The sequence below is a fragment of the Taeniopygia guttata genome, chromosome 11, assembly GCF_048771995.1.
Source record: "Taeniopygia guttata chromosome 11, bTaeGut7.mat, whole genome shotgun sequence".
NCBI lineage: Eukaryota > Metazoa > Chordata > Aves > Passeriformes > Estrildidae > Taeniopygia > Taeniopygia guttata.
In genome coordinates this window covers 17,676,349-17,691,607 of record NC_133036.1, presented here as the reverse complement: position 1 = coordinate 17,691,607, position 15,259 = coordinate 17,676,349, and positions in this window count along the sequence as shown.

Sequence of the window (15,259 nt, the reverse complement as noted above, 5' to 3'; positions counted from 1 at the left end):
TGATCAGTTCTGGCCCATCTGCACATTGGAGTGAATTGTCCAATTCCAGCTTCAGCTTATGAAATCCCACCCTTCTTGTTTTTCTCTCTTCAGCCCACCATTGTTTGTGCTCTTGGGCCTGAGATTTGGATCATTTGTCCTTGGTCCCCAGCTAGAGAAGGAATTGTTTTGTCTGCCTGCTCTGTGAAGAGAGCTCACCATCCCCTCATATGAAGCCCAGACCCACACACTAAAGCAGTACAGAATCTGAAAAATATAAAAGCTAAAACCTGAGGCATCACAATCACCCGGTTCAACCACTGAGCCAAATATAAATGGAATTCTGCCATCAGTTTTTCATCCTTCAAGGTGATGAGTCTTACTCCTCTCCCTCTCTGTGGGAGCTGGACAGCATGGGGCTCTTTTATATTCTAAGTTGTCACAAATAGCACTTAGTATTCACTAAAGAGCTATTGATCCCTCTCCCTCAAGTCCTAAACCTCCTTGTAAATCAGTACATCTCATTGAGTGAAGCACAGGAAAATAATAAGGAATCCTGGATCTGGCAGTTTCTCTGAAAACTTCCCAGGGCTGTTGCCACTGTCCCATCAGTGCCACAGCCACAGCCAAGGCTCCTGGTGTGATTGAAAGAGTTACCACGTGAAAGATTCAATTTCACCTGGTATTTCATCCAAAACGAGGTGCTATCACTCAGTGCTTGACTTCGTTTAACTCCCATCTGCTGGTGAACTTCAAAGAGCACAGCAGCGTTTCCTGGGTTTGATCCCAAAGCAGATGCCTTTGTGCCCTTGTTCTGGGGGCACAGGGAGACAAGAGGCAGATTTACACAGCCCAGTTTGGATTTGCAGGTGCCCTGGTTGGCTTCTGAGATTTCCTGATAAGTGTAGCTGAGCTTCCAGCACAGCTGCTTCTGAAGTTTTTCCTGGTTACAAAAGAGGTCCTGCTTACACAGATCTCTGAAATTACAGTGTGTGCAAAGTCCTTCCTCCTCATCTTACTCTCATCTGGGAAGATTTTTCCTTTCTGACAGACTCAGATATGCTTTAGATGCTCCAAAAACCAAATCCTTCAGACAGGGGATACCTCAGCTGCCTAATCAAGCAGTCCTGTATGCAGACTATATCCTGGTGACAGCACCTTGGGACCTTGCAGACTGGATTATTTGTTCTGGGAAAAAGATCCAAACATCTTGCTTAGCCAAAGTGGAAGTATGAGCTCTTACTTTTTGCCCTACTTGTCGGTGAGCATGCTAAACCCAGAGCAGTGCACTGAGAAAAGGCTGGTTTGATAAATGCGTGTTTGGTGTTGCCTGAAATCTGTCATTGTGGCCACTATCACACAATAAGAGGGCACAGAGTCTTCCTTTCTGCCTGAGGAGATTCCCCATGAGAAGAAAAATGCACATTTAAGTCATCTGACCCACTCTCTCTTCCCCCCCTCTGTCTTCACAGTGTTGAGACTGTGAACCTGCTTCAGCTGGGTGGTTTATATTAACACTCACCTGCTGATCAACAGGGCTGGCAGGAAAAAATCAAAGGGAATGTCAGAAAACAGTGGCATGGTTCTGTTCCCTGCAGGAGAGCTCTTCTCCTGTCTTGTCAGAGATGCAGACACGATGTGGGGCATAGAAACCTCGCTCTCCTGACAGTTGTTACTTCTGGGATTAGATCGATATTTGTCTGTACCAGGAATTAGCAGAACTACTGCCTGCAGGAATATATTTTAGAGGTGATTTCCTATCAGTGCAGGATGCTTCTGAATTTAATTCTGCTATTCAAGATACCATTTACTTATTTAATACATAAAGCCATATGCACTGCTCACGAGAAATCCTGCAGGTACAGAGAAAACAGAAGAATACACGTTAGAGGATTAGAAATAATATGGCTTGTGAAGTCTTATGTAAAACAGGAAATCGTATTTTTGAGGTGTTTTGCAAAGAAATTTTGCATTTGGCAGGGTATTTAAGTTACCTGTCATTTACACCTTGAAGATCAGCAGAGAAAACCTAATAATGCTCCCACTCTTAGGAGTGATTGTCTTTGTAAAGCAGCTATCTTTGCAGCTTTATACAAGGCAAAAATGTCAGCTATGTCATCCCCAATAGCTTCTTTATGAATTGCAAGTGGCTTAATTTCAAAGGACCAAGCTGAATAGCTTATTTTCTTTCTATTTCTAAAGTCTTTTCTGCTGCACTCTTAAAGAGAAAAACCAATGGCCAAATAGTTTATGCTGTTCCACAGTGAATGTTAGTTACAAAAAAAAAAAAAAGAAAAAAAAAGGAAAGAAAACACCAAAACAACCAACAAACTTGAAAATGCTGGAAGAAAAAAAGACAAGAGCAAATGGATATCACCATTAAGTCTCCTAGGAAATAGTGACTCCTAGGAACCACTGCACTCAGGATGCAGAGCTGGAGGCAAAGTTAGGGTAAGACCTTTGTTTTTCCTCGATCAGTCTTTTCTAGTCTCTAATATGACTTTCCATTTTTAAAGATATTTTGTAGTCTGTCCTTGAAAATTTTTATTAATGGTCTAGTTAAGAAGGAAGAGGATTACTACTTATCTATATTATATTTATTCCAATTTCTGCTTTAAACATTGTTTTATGTAAATTTACCATGACATTAAATTCCCTTCATTTATACACTTGAATTACTGCATTTCTACAAATACTTATTGCAGTTATTTTGAACTACCAGACTTGCACATTCTTGAGCTATGCAGTCTCATTTATTATTTGTTTTTTTCATTCTCATTCATTATAGAAGCTCAAGTAAACCTGTGGAGGCAAGGACAGGTAGATTTGAGCATGGAGTGAGGTGCTGTGGTTTAATTGCCACAGAGCAGGATCTGGAATATTGGAGGAATAATCAAGCCAGGAAGAAAAACCTGCTGAAATTTCATCTTTCTCCTTTGAATGTGCCCTGTGAGTGTGTGTTAGCCTTAGAGCAGGTAGTTGGGAGTTCTGGCTGGAGTAACATGTTGTGGGCTAATTTAGCTCACTGCTGAGCTCTGCTGCCTGGCAGAGCTGAATAGATATATCTGCTGTCAGTCTGCACCCCTGAAAACTGCACTGGCAAGTCACTCTCCAGCAAATGGCCATTTCCACAGTTCATGCAGTTGTGTAGAGCAACCAGGAACCCAGAAAGATGTAAACACAGAGGCTGAACTCTTCCAAAGTATTTAGGCAACGATATCCCATAACTGGTGGATGGCCCAGCAGGATGGTCGTGGCTCTGTTAAGTTTGTGTGCTTTGTAACACAAAATTGCTGTTTCCCTCTGTGTCTGGCAGGGGTTGTGGCACACCGTGGTTAAATCTTTGGAGTAAAGGAGGAGCTGCAGTCACTCAACAGAGTCCTCCCAGCCAAGATATGGATTTGATCAGCACATCCAAGAGACTGAGGCTTGACTCACAGAGGGATCTGAATCCCAAAGCAGGGAGGCTAAGTGGAAATACAGGCAGAAATATTTGAGCACTGAAAAGATGCTGAGAAACCCATGACAATAAATGATCTGTTCCACTTCAGTGGTGGAAACTGATTTCAGGCACACCTAGAGAGAGAAATATGAAAGAGAGAATTTCAGTTCCAAATCTATTAGGAATCAAACTTTCAGACTGACAGCACCTGTTTGACTGTTTTCAATGATTTTTTGCCTTCTGAATAATATCATTTTTTAAGCAATTTAAATTTTCTTTGCTGAAAGGAAACAGAGGACACAGATTCTCCATCACAGAAGCAAATACCTTGGCTGAAGATAAGTTGATCTGTTAGAAAAGAGCCATATCCAAAGGTAGCACAACAGCTGTACTGAGTTTTTTCCTAGCCTAATAGGGAATTGATATTTCAGCTCAGGGACAAAATACTGCATCACTTGTGTTTGAAGAAATGACTGCAGAACATTTGCTACAATTGATCGCTTACTGCTCCCTTTTCTGGCTTTAACACTCAAAAGTCCTAATTCTTGAATGCTGGGTTGTGTGAAGAGAATGCACCTGTGTGAGTGGCTGTCTCCAGAATTGGGCTTTGCCAGTGCCTTTTGCACAATGCCCCTTCAGAGTGCACTTAACATTATAAATATAAAGAGCAGAAAAGGGGAAAATGCTTCTTGGTGCCAGTTCTATGGTCTAATCAGAGTTTAAATGTAAAGTTTATTCACCAGGAGAACAACAAATGCTGAAATCTTGTGGCCAGGAATTCAAGCACCGCAGGTTGAAATTATAATCTCTGTCTCTAATGCTCCTCTTAGAGACTGTGGGAAAGGAATGGTACATTTTCCTGCCACTACTCAGCCACTTCATCTTTGAATAGGAAGAAATTTTTTCTCTTACAAGCAATCAAGTATTTAGATTGCTCGTGTGTGTTTTCCCTGTTGATAGCAGGTGATCACAGAGGGCAAAGGTGAGCTGATGGATTTAAAACAATCCTGCACAAGAAATGGTGCATGCACTAATATAACGTGCTCTGTTGCACATTTGGTTACTCATTCTTTGCACCAGTCCTCTGAGACAAAATCAATGAGACATTCCATGTTATGCTTCAAAGTCATCATAATTGTTTGTTTTGAAGCAACAATTTTTTCCCTTTTGTCAACCGAGCAATTTTTTGAAGTACCCAATTTTTCAACAGGAGTCAGAAACAGAGCCAGAAGCTTTTCTAAAATAATTTAAGCAGGGGTTGGGAGGGAGCCCACCTGCAAAAAACCCCTCTGCTGATGTGCTGTATTGTTTATTACATGGTATTCTCCCCAAAGGGGAATCATAATGAAATATACCCCCACATAATCCCCACAGCACATCAAAGGAACACAAGCCTTAACCATTATTTATATCTGTGTGACAACAAGGTGTGTTTGCATAATTAAAGTACCGCAGAAGATGTGTACAGCAAGACATCCCACTGGCAATTAGCTGCTTGAGTGGTCAAGTTTCCACATACGCATTCTGTGGATTACTTCTTCAGCAAAGAGCAGCACTGTACTTGACCTTTTCTGCCTTCCCAAGGGATGTTGCTGTATTATTTTTTGCACTGTATTACCTTTATCTGAATACATGCTTTTAGTAAATATCTGGGTCATATGTTTAAAAATTACTAATTAGTCAGGTGTTTTTATCTGTATGAGCACCCTGAAGTCCTGGCAGGGCCTGCAAAGGCAGTGGTTCCAGCCACTGTACAAACCTGGAAATGAGCTCTGGTGCTTCCCATCAGGTGTCAGAACCTTTTGCAGTTCCATCCTGGATAGATGGGAATGGAGACACACAGCAGTGAAGGGATTCCCTGTGCTCAGCCAGGGAAGAAATGAGGCTTGAAAATCAGGCAAGGCTTTGTCCAGGCTGGCCCTAAAATCCTACACTGTGGAGCTTGGAAATGACACCTCAGGTCTGCATCTCTGCAGTCCGTGCTAAACTGAAGGCCTCCTCACTAATTAGGAGATTATTCAGGGATGGCTACAGTTGAAGCATATTTGAAAGGAAAAAAAAAAGGCAGAAAAAAAAGGCAGAAGTATATTGTTAACATCCCTCTGTCGTAGTAAGACCCTCTGGGGATGCTACTTGGCTGCTTGTAAGTGTATTTAACATAAAGCAGAGATGATTGAAAAATGTAGCTTGTAGCTCCCTGGGGCAGTTTGCCGCTCAGAGGATGTAGGACAGTGAGCAGCTGGGGAGGAGCTGCTGCAGCCCCATCCACGCTGGCCCTGCAGGCAGGGGAAGCCTGGTGTGCACTCACCATGTCCTGCATGATTGCATCCCTCAGCACTCCTGAGAGCCCCTTGTCCACAGCCCTCCTGAAGTTATTTGGTGTGCTACAACAGCTGTAAAATTGTTGTTTATGTACCTTACCCCGTAAGGTACACAAAGCTGCATTCTGAGCCCTGCATGAGCACAGAGACAGGAGCTCTGAGGCCAAATTCATTCGTGGCTTCTCTCAGGGCTCAGTGGGCATAGCCCGTGCAGGAGTTTTGCATGGCTTCTGTAAAATAGGTGTTTGACTAAAATTAGCCAAATCCTCCAGAGCCTAATGGAGCACTTAAGGGTTCTGGCAACTTAACCCAATGTTTAATTTGCACTAATCTAGCCAAGACTGCAGAAGCATGAAATACACTCTACAGAGAGAGCACTGCTCTTTGAAGTTAGTGGCTTAATTCCTATTGTCTCTGAAGGGAGCAGGACTGGGGTTTATGTGGCATTTACTCCTGGTATTGTAGACAGAAATCTTCTAAAATATGAATTAATTTGGCTTGTGTTCAGGGACATTCCAGTCTTCTGCATTTACTAAAATCTTGTTAACTGGCAGGCAAACCTGCACGGCTGCACTTGTGAGATCCATGCAGCCTCCACGTATCATGGCCTGTGAGAAGTGCACATTTCCCTTCTGAGGTGTGTGCAAATCTGCAACTAGCCAGCACAGAGCAGGGGAAAAAGAAAAGAAGGGAACTAAATGATTTTTAAGTCCCTTCCAAGCCTATCTATTCTGTCCATGAACACAGCCCTTCCTGCACAGCATGAGCTCAAGCACCACAGCACCCGACCTTTTCTGTGCTTAGGGGAATTCTGTAAGTACTGACAATTCCAAATGGATTTTTTGATTGTTTGTATTTTGATTATTTGTTGTTCTGGGATGTGACAGCTGGGGGGTCAGTCAGCCTCTGCAGGGTGCACATCTGGCTGCTGCTGGCCCTCTGGCAGAGGGGCTGTGGCAACTGGGAAGTGCTGCTGGAACCCTCCAAAGTGCAATTCCTCAGCCAGAGATAAATGACTGTTTCAGTTTATCCTTTTGACAAAAGCAGAGGCTTCTCTATTTTAGACAGTCACAAAAGGTGAGCATGTAGTGTTTAGGGGGAAGGCAGCTCAGGCAGTGATCTGGGCACAGAGAAATAGGGAAAAAGGAAGAAAAAGTGTCTTTGAAATGATCCCACTTAGCCGCCAAGTAACTGTTACATGGCACGAACCCAAACTGATACGCTGCCTTCACAACACTTTGATTCACTCCTGCAGCCAGGTGCTGAGAGTGACTGTAATAACACAGGGTGTTTCAGCAGAGCAGCACATAGGGGAGCAGACAGGCAAGACAGCAGGCAGAAAGCAGCTGTCTGCTGTGCAGGCAAGGCAGGCACTTCAAAGGGAGGAAATCCTTCTAAGGAACTCATTGTCAAGAGCTCCCAGGGATATTAATGCCCACTGTTACTGCTCCCACCAAAAAGAGTTTTTGTCCTGTGAGATGACTTTCCCCATGATGAGGTGACAAGCAGTCCCTGAGCCCTTTGTTTTATTCCAGTTCCTTGCACATTCCCTGCCTTTCTGGCCGATGCTCACTGCTGCTCTGACAAGTTCAAAGTGGCAGAGCCACTACCCTCATTTTACTGGAGCAGAGACACAGAAGGAGTTTATTTTAGCCATAGGAAGCACCACAGAGTCCCTCACTTTTATTCTCCTCCTGAATCTATCAGAAAGCTCAAACATCCAGCAGGACTGTGTATAAAGAAGGGGGACTGCTGTTTCCTTTCTGCATCCTCTCTCACTCTGCCAGTGGATGCTGCCAGCAGCCTGCTACTGAAGGGATCACCACTGGCTTCAGATGCAATTTCCACAGCCTGTTTCCTCCAGGCTACGCTGTGACACACCGGTGTCATCCCTTCCTCCAGCAGTCTCCAGCACTTACCATAACAGCTCTCATGTCACAGCTGCCTTTCTCATGCTTAAGGTACAGCTCGAGGCAGGTGCAGCAAAAGTGACACAGAAAAATCCTGAAGCTCCTCTTTTCCTTGGCTCTCGCTGCTCACCTGGCATCAGGAGGGTGCTGTGGAAAGCGGGGAGGCAAAATCTCGCTGAGGAAAATGCTGGAGAGAGGTGAGAGGGGAGAATGTTGATATGTCAGCCCCAATCTCTGACTGCTACAACCACCTTTGCACTAAGAAAATTGGTTTGTATTTGATTCTGCTGAGGTAGCAAAGCAAAACAGCAAGTCAATTTGGGATAGAAGCTGGAAAAAGAGAAGTGATCTCATTTATTAACCCCAGAAGAGACAGAACTCCATTAACCAAACCTGTAACAGAACCTGTAGGTGAATCAATTACTTCTTACACCCTTATCTTGATTTTCTACTCCCACCATCTGGATTTGCACACACTGAAACTCCCATGGTGTTCAGATTCCCTTGTAGCACTTCATGTGAAAACCAAGGATTTGGGACAGGATCCCTGTCTTAAATCCTCTCACATGCTCCATGTTGGATACAAACTGCATGGCAGGCAGTGATCATTTAGTTGTGTTTGCCTGTTCTGAGGCAGTTATTGTGTCTCAGAGCTTTTTAAGAAATTAAGTCATTTATCAAAGTATATTTGGGGTGATTATAACTACAGGAGAAGCCCTTTAAGGGGCAGATTGCATAAGATGACGTTGCAGCCTAAATTCAAAGGCATAAAAAGAACAGAAATAAAAGGAATAACCAGCAAAATGAAAATGTCATGAATAAAAAGGGTTATTCGCTAGGTCATTGTTGTATTTCATCTTTAAAACATTTAATCTTTATATCACATTTTCCACATTAAAATATTAAGGCTTGGGATCTCTCAGACTTCTCATACACATTTTAATTAGTTTGGTGTAGAGTTCTATATAAAATTAGAGCAGTTTAGGGTTTCTGGCTTCAGCCTCAAAGGAATGAGGTTGCTCCAGCATCAGATTAACCCCATGAAAGGCATTAAGGTCAACCAGCTCTTTTCTCTTCCATTTTTATCAAAACAGCAAGTTTATTTTGAGATTTAGGAATAAACATCCGAGGGAGAAAATAAAACTTAGACCTGAGAATGATCCAGTTTTAATGTCAGTGTCTTGCTACCCTGTGCTTCCCAGTTTGGCAGCAAACACCTCCTCTCTTCACAGTGTGACCTCCAGTTAACAAACCTGTCTCAAAATGCTTTCCAAAGAATGCATTTGAAATACCCCAACACCTGAATTCTACTTGTAAAGGGCAGTCTGGGGCTAGCAAAACCAATGTCTACTGATTGCAGAAAATACATAATCACCTCATTCTTCCTAATTAATGGATACAGACACTCAAAATCTTCCTTTTTTCAGCACCATGATCCCTTCTATGTGACTGTACAGGGTGCTTGCCTGTGCAATTGCTCTGCACTAAATGAGCAGTGCTTCTGAGAAGTAGACCAACTTTGTTTTGGTATAAAATGAGCCCAGGAATGCCTAGGATGTTGTTATAAAGCACGAGGAGGGTGCTGTGCTGGGGTGGTTGCTGTGGCACACCCAGGCACGGGGCTGGGCACCTGGGGGAAGCTGCGGGCTCACAGGAAGGACCTGTGACAGCCTCTGAGGAGTTTTTTCAGGGAAATATTTATTGCTGCAAAGAGGCTTAGCCACACTGGTGGACTTTCCTAACTGAGATCATTTAGTGATGCAGGTGAAAGAGACAGTTCTGTGAGGTGTTTATTGGTTTAAAACTTTAATAACAGGGAAGTATCATTTCTCCTTCAGGAGGAGTGGAGTCGCGTGCCTCCCTTTGTGTGGGAGGAATATTCCACCTGAGGAAAGGAGAAGTGGGGGCTGTGACAGGAAGGAGTCACAGCCTGGGAAGGGAAAGATCTGCCGAGGAGCTGATTCAGGGCCCAGAGGGAGCATCCCATCCCATCCCATCCCATCCCATCCCATCCCATCCCATCCCATCCCATCCCATCCCATCCCATCCCATCCCATCCCATCCCAGGTGTCCTGGCTGAGTGGATGGAACATGCATATCACAGGGAAATCCAGTGCTCCATTTCAAAATGCACTCCAAAACAAAATGAAACAGATTCCTCCCATATTTCTTTATTTTCTTTATATATAATCCTCTGGTGGCACAGGTCTGCCTGACCACTTTAGGGAGATGATTTTGAGTATCATAAAGACAGAGTGGGACACCAAAAATTTATTGGTGATTACTTTCTTAATATTTACACTGCTTTCACATATAGAAATTCAAGAATCTTTATATTTATTGCACTGTGTCAAATATTGACTGATTTCCTCAACACCCCCTCCCAGAACATACTTATTCCTTAAATAACCCTACAGGTTTATTCTGTCACTTAAGAGCAGGAAAGGAACCTTCCTTAGGAGAGTGGTGTTTAATCCTTGCCTGATTTGCATGCGTTGCAAGGTAAATATCTCACAGAGGTTTGCTGTGCCTGAATACAGACACAGATCTCTCCCATTGATCTGTCCTGGTTGTGTGACCCTAAGAAGATCAGAAATGTTCCTGCAAGCCCATCTATTTACAAGTAAGTCAAGTTTTCTAAATGCCTTTTAGCTCTAATTTGCTTTTATTCCCTTCATCACTCCTGCCAGGTACGGTGTGGCGCAGCAGAGAATGAATTCCCAAATCCACAGGTTGTGTGCAATTTCCTACAAATGGACCTGCAAAGCACATTTTAGGCAGCACCTGAAAGCTTTCACTGGCTTTGCATTAAGCCAAAGTTCCCAAATGGGGCCATCTGGGTGCTGTTATCAGCCACAACCCAACCACGATTCCAAGTGGTCACAGGGACTTGTTCAAAACCAGTCAGGTGATTGAAAAAAATCCTCTTGTAAGTTTTCTTTAAGTTTATGCAAATAATCAATTTGGAAATCACAATACACGTAATACTTAACCAAGTAACAGATTATACAATTCACAAGAATTAACATCTCATGAATATGATCATCATGCCTGGCAGCAGTTCTGTTCAGAAACATGTGCTGTAGAAAATTTAGGTCTGAAATATCCTTGGCTGTCTCAGCCCCTCTTAAAATGATGCCACAATACCCTCGAACGTGTGGTGATGTTGTAGAAGTTTCCCTTAATTGGATTATCTGAGATTGTCAGTGATTGTCACCAATATTGTCCCTGCTTGGTGTCACTGAGAGCCACAAGGAACAGAAATGTGGAGAGATTCAGCAACTTCTCCTCTGCCAGCCTGGCTGCATTATTGTGTTTGGACCTGGAAAATCACTTACACATCAATTAGGCCTTTTCAAGGTTAGGAAAATGCTCCCCACCTCTGTTTTCTTTCCTGCTTAGGAAGGGGGACAGCGGTTTGCTTGGAGTGAGTTTTTAGGCAGAGAAAAATATCTTGCTTTCTATTTTTCTACTGAAATTACAGGGCTTGCAATCAATGAGTGTTCAAAAGCTGGAAAGAAAAAGATGTTTTGAACTATTGAAACTCCTGATGGAATTATATACATAATTTAGAGATGTGTGCAGAAATGGCACTTGGCTATTTCATGTCTTTTTGAAAAAAATAAGTGAGATGCTGGACCCCTAAGGGTAGATTTATTTAGTTATCCTATTTATCCTACTGGACCTATTAAAAGAGGGAGTCATAAGACTATTTCTTTCATTACACAGTGTCTACAGGAAAATGATTACATGCTCTAAACATCATGCCAAACACATTGACATTTAATGTGAAACTTTTCCCAAGACTTTTAATTAAATCCTTTTTTTAATCTGAAATTTTATACCAAACTGTTTCAGTGTGTTGCTTAAATGCGTAACAGAATTCAAGATATATCACCAGTACGCTGAGTGTATTGCTTAAGAGCCTCTTGGAGGACTTTAATTCAAATAAAGCTTTTCTGAATTTTCTATTGCATAGAAATTCTCAGAAGGCATCTACTGGAGCTGCAGTAAAAGATAAATTCAGTGCTCTTCAAACTGAACCAGACAGGGTACTTGAGTTGGTCAGTACAGAAAGCAAAAAAAGATGGGAAAGTTGGAGGAGCACATGACATTTCTGAAACCGTTCTCTCAAATGTAGCTGTCCTGGAAAGGTAAACACTTCTTTTTTGGAATACAGAGATGCTGGGATTCAGTCTGCTGCCTGCCATCTCTTTTCTTAAAAACCAAAAATCTTAATAAAGCTTTTCCATTATTAATTATAGCCTTGATTTTGCAAACAAAAATGTTCTGATTAGTGAACTTTCTCACGAAACTTCTGGGAAATCCCCATGTCTCCCCTCAGATATCCTTCCCAATGCCCAGCACTTTGCAGGTTTAGTATTAAGTGATCAAATAGCCCAGAGTCATTCAAGGTAATTGAATCCCAGGATTTGGGGGCAGGTGTACGATGTTCAAACTAATTATTTAATAACTGAAAACAATAACCAGTGTAGTTAAATCTCTTGCTGATTTTCTAATGTTTATTAATTTAGGCACCTGTGTCTTCGGCACCACTTTCTTTCAAAATGCTTACGAGGATATGCATAGCATATAAATTGAAAATGGATGTGATTTACTCGATACCTACTCTAGGCTCTTAAGTGATTAGAAGATTATTTTAATTGTTATATAGATTTCCTTCTTGTGAGTCTGCTTATTGAATAGTTGTTTAAACTCCTAGATAGATGTCAAGGTGAAGAATTTTCATTAAACACTCACTCCACCATTTTCCACAACCTTGTTTAATGGCCTGATAGCGAAAGAACTATAGAAAATGTTTCCTTAAAAATTAGGTAAATGCAACACTCAGAAATAGTTAAGACAAATAAATGAGAAGCAACATCAACACCTGTCCTTATCAGCAGGAAAATCACTGCTCTTTCACTGGAGTGATTCTACTTCAGTCCATGGTTTATGCAAACTGCATTGAAGGACCATTTGAAAGAAAGAAGGGTTATAATCATTAAGAAAAATCAGCAACATGATGTATTCCAAATCAGTTTGTGTCTTCTTTCCAAGGGCTTTGTGTGCTAGAGCAGATGTTGCACCCTACCCTTGCTTCACACTGCTATGTGTATTATTTTAATTACCTTCTATAACTTCAAGGCAATTCCCATTATATTATTTTATTTTGCTAATGCACCTGCTTGAAGAAAGAAAACGGGAGGCAGGGCACTCACTCAGGAAAGGGTAAGCTGGCAGTGAGATTAGGCTTCTTGGTGTCTTTTTCTGTTTCATTTTTTCCCCACTCCCCTCACTGTGACTAAATAATAACAACTGGAAGGAATAATTTTACAAGAGGGAGTTATCTGTTATTTTTATTTGGTCCCAATACTGCTAATTAACAGCAGATATGAAAGGTCCAGTAAAGGTTTTGAAAATATAACAAAATCTGATAAAACCTTCTATTCTTCTTTTGCAAACAGCATTCTTGTAGCACTATCAAATGGGCTGCTTTAGCCTAAAGTCAGAGAAAAGAAGTATGAATACAGCAGAATAACAACACGATTTATCAGCATGAAGGAAATAAATGGACAGTATTAACTGTATCATTCCAGCAGTCTACCCAGCAGTCCTAATGCCTTAACAGAATGTGTGAAGGGAAACGAAATGGCAGCATGATTACACTGATTACAGTTGTTGCAAAGATGGGAGGCTACAGTCATGCTTCAGTGGGGCTGTAATTATACTTCAAGGAAATTCTGTGTGCAGCCTGCTCCACTCTTGGAGTATCCCTGCTGTTTGTCTCCTCTTATTTGGTTCTTAGGTCCTGTAGACACTTGCTCATAGGTGTAACTCTTTGTTTCAGCGCTGGGAAAAAAATCACTTTTCATGCATATCAGTGCATTTGGGTATAAACTCTTCCAGCTCTTCTATGCTGCTACAGAGGTGCCATCAGATAATAGGATTTACTATGATTTAATACTATTTCTAATTTCTTACAAAATAAACCTCTGAGCTCTCATGAAATGCGGTGCTAAAGAGTGAAGGGAGTTTGGCTGCTCCATCAAACAGTTCTCTTCTCAGTATCAAACAGTTCTCTTCTCCTCCTCGCCCCTAGGTATTAGTCCTGAACAGAAGAAATCCAAACCTTTGTGATTTGTCTTTGATTAGTGCTGCCTCATGCTGCAAGCAGTACTTCAGGAAGAAAGATGGATTTGTTGCTGTTGTTTCTCACTTCCCATTGGCAACGTGTGGCAGCACCTAGCCCAGAGCTGGCCATTATATTTCATTTAAGAAAAGGTATTGAAAAGGAAAATACATTTTGATGTGTCTGCATTTTGTCTATAATTCAAAGGTACTGACATTTTACAGCAGCTTTTTTTCTTCTTCTCCCTTCAGATAATGATGTGACACCAAGACAGAATACAGAAGCAGGATGGGGTGGTGTCTGGGGGTGCTATCAAGTCCTCTGCTTTCCTACAGATACCTGTTCCCCTGCCTGGCTGGACTATTTTGTGTGGTTTCTGCCTTTGCCAGCCTGTGATTTACAGGACTTGCTCTGTATCCCAGAGCTGAGCACAGCTCTGAGCACTCTGGGGTGGGCCTCCCTAAGCGTGGCTCAGCCGCAGGCTCAAAGTGCTCTGTAGAGCAAACAGCAAAGGCTGAATCATTCAAAAAATCTATTTATTTGTTCCTTACCAAGCAAAAGAAAACCTTAAGCTCTGCTCTCCATGAGGCTGAAGTGCTACGAGGAAAAAGAGCTAAGGTCTATTGTTGTCATAGAGAAAAGGATGTTGGGAATGCTGAAACCAGAAAAGGGATGAGGAATTGAAAAACTGAGGAAAATCCGGGATTTTGTTGTGGCTTTGAATCTTTGCAGAGACTCAGGAACCAGCAACAAGTTGAGAAACAATCAAGTTGTTTCAAGGGGGAGATGGAACAACCACAACAGTGGAGTCTCTTTGGCCTCTTGAACACATCCAGCTCTGGTAACTTCGGTGGGGCTGCAGCTCCTGCTCCTGGAGCCTTGGGCCCATTTCTGTGCATGGCTGCGTGCTCATTTTTCACAGACCTGCAGGTCAGACAGCATTCTGCATTTCCAGTGTCCTCAGGCAGCAGTCAAACCAGGCTGAGCCAAACCCAGCTCTCCACCTTTCTGAGACTGGAGCTGAGCATGGCACAACTGGAAGTTGCTGTGTGCTTGTCAGACACGGTGATATATGGAGGTAATTGCTGCTGTGTGAGTTTAATTACAGTATTGTAATTAGCAGGTTGCAAGAGCAGATGCAGAGGGTCTTTTCACAGAGCAGACTCTGATAGGCCAGGAAAACGTCTCAAGAAGAAAAGGGCAGAGCAATGTCACATTGTAATGCAGCTCTTTGTGCCTGGAGAAGAGGGTTAATTAGCTGATTGCTCCACTCTTCATCTTCATTTCTTAAGGTGGAGGAAACTTCGTAGGAAGGAAATTAATTTATCTTCATGGATTTTTAGAATTAGCAAATAGCACCAAACCTTTGTTCGGCTCAGCATCGTGGCTTGGGCTCGGTGCTGGGCAGGGACCACGGCAAAAGGGAACAAATCCTGCAAAACCTTCATCCTCCCAGGGAAAAGGGGAGCAAGAG